The sequence below is a fragment of the Homalodisca vitripennis genome, chromosome 6, assembly GCF_021130785.1.
Source record: "Homalodisca vitripennis isolate AUS2020 chromosome 6, UT_GWSS_2.1, whole genome shotgun sequence".
NCBI classification, from domain to species: Eukaryota; Metazoa; Arthropoda; class Insecta; order Hemiptera; family Cicadellidae; genus Homalodisca; species Homalodisca vitripennis.
This window is the reverse complement of record NC_060212.1, coordinates 133766450-133774658: the sequence shown is the minus strand read 5'-3', so window position 1 is coordinate 133774658 and position 8209 is coordinate 133766450. Positions and strand designations below refer to the sequence as shown.

At 32.9% G+C, this 8209-nt stretch overlaps 1 protein-coding gene across 2 annotated transcripts in view; it reads left to right on the top strand.

Moving 5' to 3' along the window:
* The first annotated feature begins 6204 nt into the window (after positions 1–6204).
* Positions 6205–8209, top strand: part of LOC124364933 (putative ATP-dependent RNA helicase TDRD12) — a 90525-nt gene continuing 88520 nt past the window's right edge. For both annotated transcript variants that reach the window (XM_046820762.1, XM_046820763.1), the window contains exon 1: positions 6205–6516. The gene's annotated coding sequence lies outside the window, so the exon portion shown is untranslated. The remainder of the gene's footprint in view (positions 6517–8209) is intronic.

Here is an 8209-nt window from a genome sequence, read left to right as displayed (position 1 = left end):
ATGTTTACATCTCCATCAATTTCATTACAAATAAGTAGTTTTCTAGTCAGATAATGAATAAATAACATAACCATTATTGAATAAACAGTGCTACATTACTGAGCATAGTTAATAACGAAGTGAATATAAGATAAAAGATTAATTAAATAAGTATCCAGTCTAGAACACGTAAAATTACGAAGTTCCTAGAAAAAAACCCATTCTCAGTCATTGGCATATTAAATCTAAAATAAAATAAAGTGTTTGTCAGTTAACACAAAATGAAAGCTATTATAAGATAGTAAACCCCCAAACTAAGTTCAAAATATGCAGTGCCAACAATATGCAGTGGATTAATTCCTACTTGCGTGGTGGTGTTCAATTGAACAACACTTTAACGAGTAGTATTTTAGGACAATGCATTATTATTGAATTTTAATACTGCCAATTGCGAAGTCTATTCGTTTACAATTACAGTAACCTACCTCGTACATTATAAACTGTATATTAAACATAAAAATGGTAAACTCATAAAGGCCGAGTCAACGAATGATTCTAGAAGGAAAGTCAATAAGTGGAAAACCCAATTATGGGACGTTGTTCTGTGTAACTGGTAGTGGAACATACTAAAAGTTGTCAACCTACGGGTGGCGGAAACGCCATTCAATCCGGTTTTATAAATTTGATGTCTAGGTCTTTGTGGATAACTCAATCAGGGGACCAAATAGATCAGTTCAAGGTCCAAGAGACCAAGAGATTCAGAACCAGTTCCCACCTGCCCAAAACATCTGCGACGACGAACAAACGCAGTGATTACTCTGGACGTTGTATGTTATCTTGTACTTTTACTTATTTTCAACTTGTAAACATTAATTTACTATTTTTAATCGAAATAAATCAGTTTAAAATAAGAAATATTTTTGTCACAATATTTTTCCTTTTGTATTTTTTATTTCTCCCCCCCATCCAACCCTAATCAACCCCATGATCATTACTGAATATGAAGTATTATCATGCACAAGGTATTTAAAGTGTACAGAAAATAATGTTTTACTAAGTGTTAGATCCAGCCAAATCCCCCATTCCAGAAACAATCATAAACACTCGTTTTCGATTAAATTTATATAAAATAAAAAAGACTCATGCTGATGTAAATCGATTCTCTAAAACTTTCTTTTTGACAAAGTCTCTGTAGAATGAAGACTTAAGGCACCGGATACATAAGTTTGAAGTTTGGATACATAAAATGTGTTTTTTGAAAAATCCCAAATTTACGAAAACTTATGTCATTAAAGGTTTGTTACAGATATAAAAGATATATACAAATGAAAGATAAAGCAAAGTTTTATTAGCTTATGTGTAAATGCTTTGTTGCAAAAACCTTTTACTGAGATAATATAGACTTATAACTAAAAGAAGGGAACTTTAAAATCCCCTTGCCCCTCTTCCGTAACCCATTAGGTTGACGACTTTGTTTGTAATACTACTATAACAACGTCCCAAAGTTGGGGGTTTCAGCTAATTCACTTTCTTCCTACATCCCTTATTTGTACTTTCGTTGACTAGACTATAGGTACTAGCGTAGTTCACTTTTCAATATTTTATACATTTGTATACGGGTAATTCAAACATACTCTTTTATGTAGGCTACATACATTCAAATATAGCCATTCACTTGATGTCTAGGGTTACATCCTTAAAAGTGGTCAGGAATTTAAAATTACAATATGTAATGAATTAATATTGTATGTATTAATTACACACAAAATAATTAAGGTTGGTTATTAGGGTTGTGGTTAAGGTTTTGTGTTATTCATTTCATACGCCTCACATTAGTTTTGGGCGTATGACTTTGTACTTTGATATCAATCTGTTAAAGTTAGTACCTGTGGTTTAGGTTGTAAGTCTTTGAGTTCATTGCAACTTTCACTACTTGAAGTGAATTGCTAAACATTTTTATCTCTCGTTTTGTTTTGGTGGGGGTTTCCTCTGGTATTTAAGGAATATTGTTGCTCGTTTAATGGGACGTGTGCCTTGGCTCTGAGTCGAGTTTGGTGGGAGAGCCGCAGGACGTTTTTCAAAGGATCGTTACAATCCTGGCAACAAACTTTATCGTTGTTCTTTGAGTGCTCGGTTTAAGGAGTAATATTTAAAGGTTACATAAATGTATCTGACTATCTTCACGAACTGAAGCTATTCACTAATGAAGTTAAATTATAGACCCGTAAGTCTACTATAAAACAAGTTGAATTATGAAAATCACTTCAATCTTCTTGGTATAGTTGTGTAAGGGGTTCATTGAGGAATATGGAACACGGGGTGTCTTGCACCCAGCGCCGCGCCGTGTGCTCTGAGTGTCGCGATGAAAACTGTGCACCGAGCGTAATAATAAATCCGACCTGTCAAGTAAAGTGACGGGGAACTCAGGGCATAGCTGGTTAGCGAGGACAACGTTATACCAGATCTGTGATATTATTGGTTGTGGGGACTTATATTAAGTCTAAAATCTGTTATAAGACTGTTTTATTTTTTAAGAGAAACCAGCAATAATGGCTTATTTAGAACTGTTTATTTTTCATTCGTAAGTAGCAAAGTGGCATTGTTTGATAGTGTGGAGGAAGGGAATATATTTATAGTTTAAAATGTCTGTAGTCATCTATATAAAGATTAAATATAGATATAAAAATATTATATTAAATAAAGATATAAGTGTATAGCTCTTATATTTATGTAAATCAATATCCTATTTTATTTGTGTAAATAAAAACCTATTTGGTTTCTAAATCTGATAGTCATGCTAAGTACGATGGTATGTCCCCTATACTTTAGATTTACCATCCTCTACATTTGCTGGATAAACAGACAGGAATACACATATTACTCATCTACTGAATTAAGCTTCAGTGATACATTTTCTACAATTACTTTAGCCATGTTAAAGTAATTAAAAGTATTCCAGCAAAATATTTAGTTTCGTTAAAGTTGACACTTTTTACATTTGTTCAAATGAATAGTGTTATGTAATTGAGATATGAACGTGTTTCTTCTTTCTTTGATTTGATTTACTTAACAATGCGTAAAACATTTCGAGTGTGTATCATGATATGAAACTTCAGTAATATTTATACAGTATTGGCATTTTAGTAATGTAGCTATTTTCGAGAATTGTGGAGTCATATCGTAAGTCAAGCAATGGATATGTATGCATTTATTAACGATTACAAATATAATTAAAGTATAACTGTAAGAACTTTGTTACCATAATATATAAGTCAAATGCCAACCTTAAAAATTTAATTTAGAAAGATAAAGCAAATAGTTTGTCTCTAATAAAGTGTAAATCCATAAAAATGGGTAGGGTTATCTCTGATAATACAACACTATAACATCAACTGTATGCACAAGAAAGCTGTGATGATTACAACAGATTACGGAATGTAATAACAGTGACAAGTCAACTTATGTTTACGAAGTAATTATAAGAAATTTGCAATGCACTTAATTGTCTTACAAAATTGTATTTAGAGGAAATGTTAAAACTTAATAAAAGGATTGTATTGTATATTCGGGTAAGTAACAAGGTACAACAAGTAGGCTAGTAAGTAAGTAGGATTCTGAGGAAGAAAAACTTTATTGTGATGCACAATCTAAACAAGTGTTGGGACAATAAACATTTACTCCAAATAAAACGCCTCTTTGATTTTTTTCGATCCATACATTTCAACTTTCAAACTATAAAGGTATTTGCGGGGGGGGGGGGAGGGGCTGGAAAAGAACTGATGTCCCACCTAAGTAAGCTTATACGGTTTGAATCATTACCATTTAAATGTTCTAATCCATTATATGAAACCAAACTGTAATAATGTTAAACATCAAGACAATAGAATTCACGAGAACGTACCCTACTATTTACTCTGAGGAATAGTAAACTCGAAATTAATTTAGTTATTAGACAGAATATTTGTTCAGATGTTGGGACTCTATGAATGGCATTGAGTATTGTATACAATATTTACGAAAAATAGCATACTATGGAATAATAAATTTTGTATTGCCTATCGAATAGGTCTACGGGGAAATTTCTAAATTACTAGAAGGGAACATTCGAATAATGGAAAACAATTATATTATTGCTATATTATAGACGCTCTTAGGAAGTGAATTTACTACCACTATCATGAATAAATTTGTTATTTTCAAACAATAGTTTTGTTTGCCTCATTTTGCGTAAAAATGACTTCAAGGTCAAGGACTTGTTGCTGGGCGGTCTGTAGGGGTGACGGGTGGCGGTGCTCGTGGCGTGCTTGTGGTCAGGCTGTGTGTTTGAGAGAATGAATGTAGTAATAACGAGAATTTCTATAAAAAGTAATCTGTTAATTTAAGTTTTAATTTAACTTTGTTTGAATTTTTCTACATATTAAGCTGATAAATTTTATTTTTAATTATTAAATAGTATGTATATATTTTGGTTAATTTTTAAGCATTTATTTTAATTTAAAATTTGTTATTAGTTAAGATCATTTACTGTACATATATCTGTATATTATGTGAGGTTGAGTGGTAGAGAGGGCTAAATAGCCCTAACTCCGCCTCTTAAATAAAGGCATATTTCATTTTCATTTTCATTTTTTTGCGTGTGTCTAAATGAATTTGCAAAATTCCTCAATTAATAATAATTAAAAATGTATACAAGCTAATTGTATACTATGAACAAATAGCATTTCATTATTATATTTCCCTATTTCTATCATATACGAAGCCTTTTAACCAATAAACCAATCCTGTAATATTATTATTTTATTATCTGTACCGTTACGATATTCTAAATTGGATAGTCGTATAAACGATTCTATTGAGTTATAAAATTCAAAGGCTATTTTTATAATTGGTCGTTTCTCCCTAGAGGGATTCCTTAACATCTGGGTCTCCTGGCAATCGCCCAGACGTAGCAAAAAAGCCGGCCGGCCGTAAATCAACCCTTCCTAGGTCCCAACTAGTCCCCGCTCAGAGCGCAGTGGCAGTAGAGTTGTACACAACATATTTATGGGCTTAAACGAGCGTCTCAGGGTGCACTTTACACAACTGATCAGCGACGTCGGAGAAAACGAGTGGGGATGTGAGGGGCCCCTCATGCCAACTGCAGGCAGTCTGGTATTAATGGTTATAATCTCGGCTCTCTAACCGAGAGATTACGGGTTCAAATCCCGGGGAGGTCCAGCCATGTACTTTGACAATAAAAACCAGTGCACGTCGAAGCCAGCATAGCTAAGACGCTGATGCTTAAATGAGATATAATTAAAAAAAAAGTAGAATTTGGTGTCCGCTCTATTCTCTTCTGGATTTAATTTATTACCTGGATTTAAAGATGTACTACTGTGTTTTCAGCATATAATCTGATTAAAGTAACCTCAGTAGTTTAGTACACTATGAATATATTTCAATTACTTTTTCAATCTGAAGGTTGTATATTTACATTGCAATAAAATATGTGTATTTAATGTTGAAGCCAAATTAAAAATTTTATGAAGTAGTAATAGGACAAGTAGTTAAACGCTAAATTGTTGCGCAAGAAAAACGGACGAACACAATAGAGATAACATATAACTTAAAGTTTATACAGAACAGTTACCTACAGGTTATAATATGTTATAGTTTAGGCCTACAGAACATGAAAGTAACGTTTAATACAAACATATACATACTCGTACACATGCTGTGTCGATCCTTCACCTGAATTTGTCAGTTACTACTAAACAATCTAATTAAGTACCTATATTTACTGACATGAACAATTTTATATGTACTATCATTTTAAGCCTATGTGTAAAATATGATGAAATGATGACACTTATATTGCAATTCCTTGTGTATAATCTCAAAAATAACAAGCGTCTTTGGAGGTTTGGTAAGAAAGTGTAAATAATGTATTTCCAGTATTTATAAATACATCCCTGGCAGTTTAATAAATCTTGTTGCATTGTATGTGTTAGTTATCTTAATGTTTTTTAGATTTGTTCGGAGGTGCAAAAATATCGTTGTATAAAGAAGAAGTTGGAAATAGCGTAAACACTTTATTAAAAATAATGTTACACATTTACCAGCGATCAAAAAGAATACCATAGACTGACAACTACGCGCTGGTTTGTCGGTGACACTCGTAACTGCTCATAACTGCTCGTCTGCCCCCTCCCCTTAACGGTGTGGTCGCTGATCAGTCATGTGAAGAGCATCGTGAGACTCTCACTAAAGACCAGCGCCAGTTGAATGGTTGAATCATTGTTGTTCCACTTCCACATGCTGGCAGTGTAGGATCAGGTGTAGGATGAGTGAATGTGGTGCATGTATCAGCTGTTGTAGTGTTTGAAATGAGATTGTCGTCTGCCTTATTATTAAATAATAATGTATGTGCTGTGTTCAAGAGAGTGGGGTTCATATCGTTTTAGTTTTTAGTGTGTTTCTTTGTCTATTGATTACTTACAAACTTTTGAATTAGAACGTGAAAAGCCAATCAACCTGCAGGAACAGGAAGTCTTTAAGGTAGGTTATGTTGGTAAGATCTCAAGCAACTTCAAAATTCTTATGAAAATTAATCTAAATTAGAATATTACAATTCTTGTATCAAACAAAATTGTATGCTTGAATTGACAACTATAACTTTTAACTCTAAGAGTGCATGTGTCAAGAATATATGTTTTCTGGAATAAGGAACAGGCTATTTTGCAGACTGAGTACTTAGATCAATCAGTTTGTGATTAAATGTAATCACATTTGTCACATACAGTAACAAATTCAACTTTTAGATTTATCCTAAATATGTGTTTTCCATGAAAACACCTTAAGACCCCAGAAAAAAGAGAAATAAAATAGATTAGCCTAAACACACAGCCTGCAGAGTTTTGGTCTAGTCCAAAAGATTTAATGGTGCTTTTTGTATAGGCTACGATACATATTTAGGTTAAACCTAGGAAGTTAAATTTTTACTGTACCATACAATGTATGTCTTAAAATCATTACGTAGGATACAAAAGGGATTAGGCCTACCAAATTTCATAAAAATCGGATTAGTCTTAAGTACCCAGTCTGCAGGAACAGGAAGGGCTGCAGCATAATAAGCGGCCACCAACACAACCGTATAATGATTATCGAATGATATGGAATTATCAATATTCATGACCATTCAAAGGACTGAAAGCAAAATGTCAAACCAAATAACGTAGTAGATATTTCAAAGAACAGTATGGTTTGGCTAGTTTTCAATCTTAAAAATTAATGTATAAATATTAATATGATTTAAAAATTAAAATGTAATATATAATTGTAACAAAACAATAACATTTACTAGCCTTATTTATTTTTAAGGATAAACGGAACTGCTTGTGAAACAAATACGTTTCACTGTTCTTGTCCCCATTACTCATAGTCATAACAAGATTTTAATTTTGAATTGATTTACAAACACTTTTCTACTTTGAATACATTTTTAATTATTAGCCTATATCGAATTGAGTTAAGTTTTAGGCTTTAAACATATTAATATAAAAAAGCTATATTTTTAGATTTAAAAAATGAATTTTTTAATTTTATAAAATAACTAAATTGTATTTAAAGTACTCTTGAGCCGCATAGTACTACTCTTACTTCACAGGGTAGACATGTTTGATGGCATTTGAAAAATTCTCGAATGGATGACCACTACTAGTAATTATAATTTCTCGTCGATGCATATGTTCTGCAATATAATCGGCAATGCACTCACTTCTGAAGCCAGTTTTTAAGGATTTCTTTGTTTATCATCATTTTGAGCCAATATTTGCATTTATATCTCTTTTGTTCCAACGAACTATACTACTGGAACGCACACTGCCCATAAGCGGCATGTTGTGTTTTCCGGTCGCATACAGCTGTGCGTTGCGGGTGTATCCATGGACTCACAGGCGCTTAAAGTGGGCAAGAACTCACCGAGTTGTGCGGCGATTAACGGGACGATACGGCATCACGCCTTTTCATGCCGAAACACAAATTATTGTTGTTATTTGCATTGTTGGCAACTCTTCCTGTTTATGACGTTAAGACGTCTGATCTGAGCAACTCAACTAGTTTGTTTTCTTTTTATTTGTCAATGTTAGTAGTGTTTGTTATGTCGTTTATTATTCACAGACTCTAAGCTCCAGGGTAGCGGACGCTTTAGAATATTTTTGTGTAAAACAACATCCACAGTTCATAAACTGTT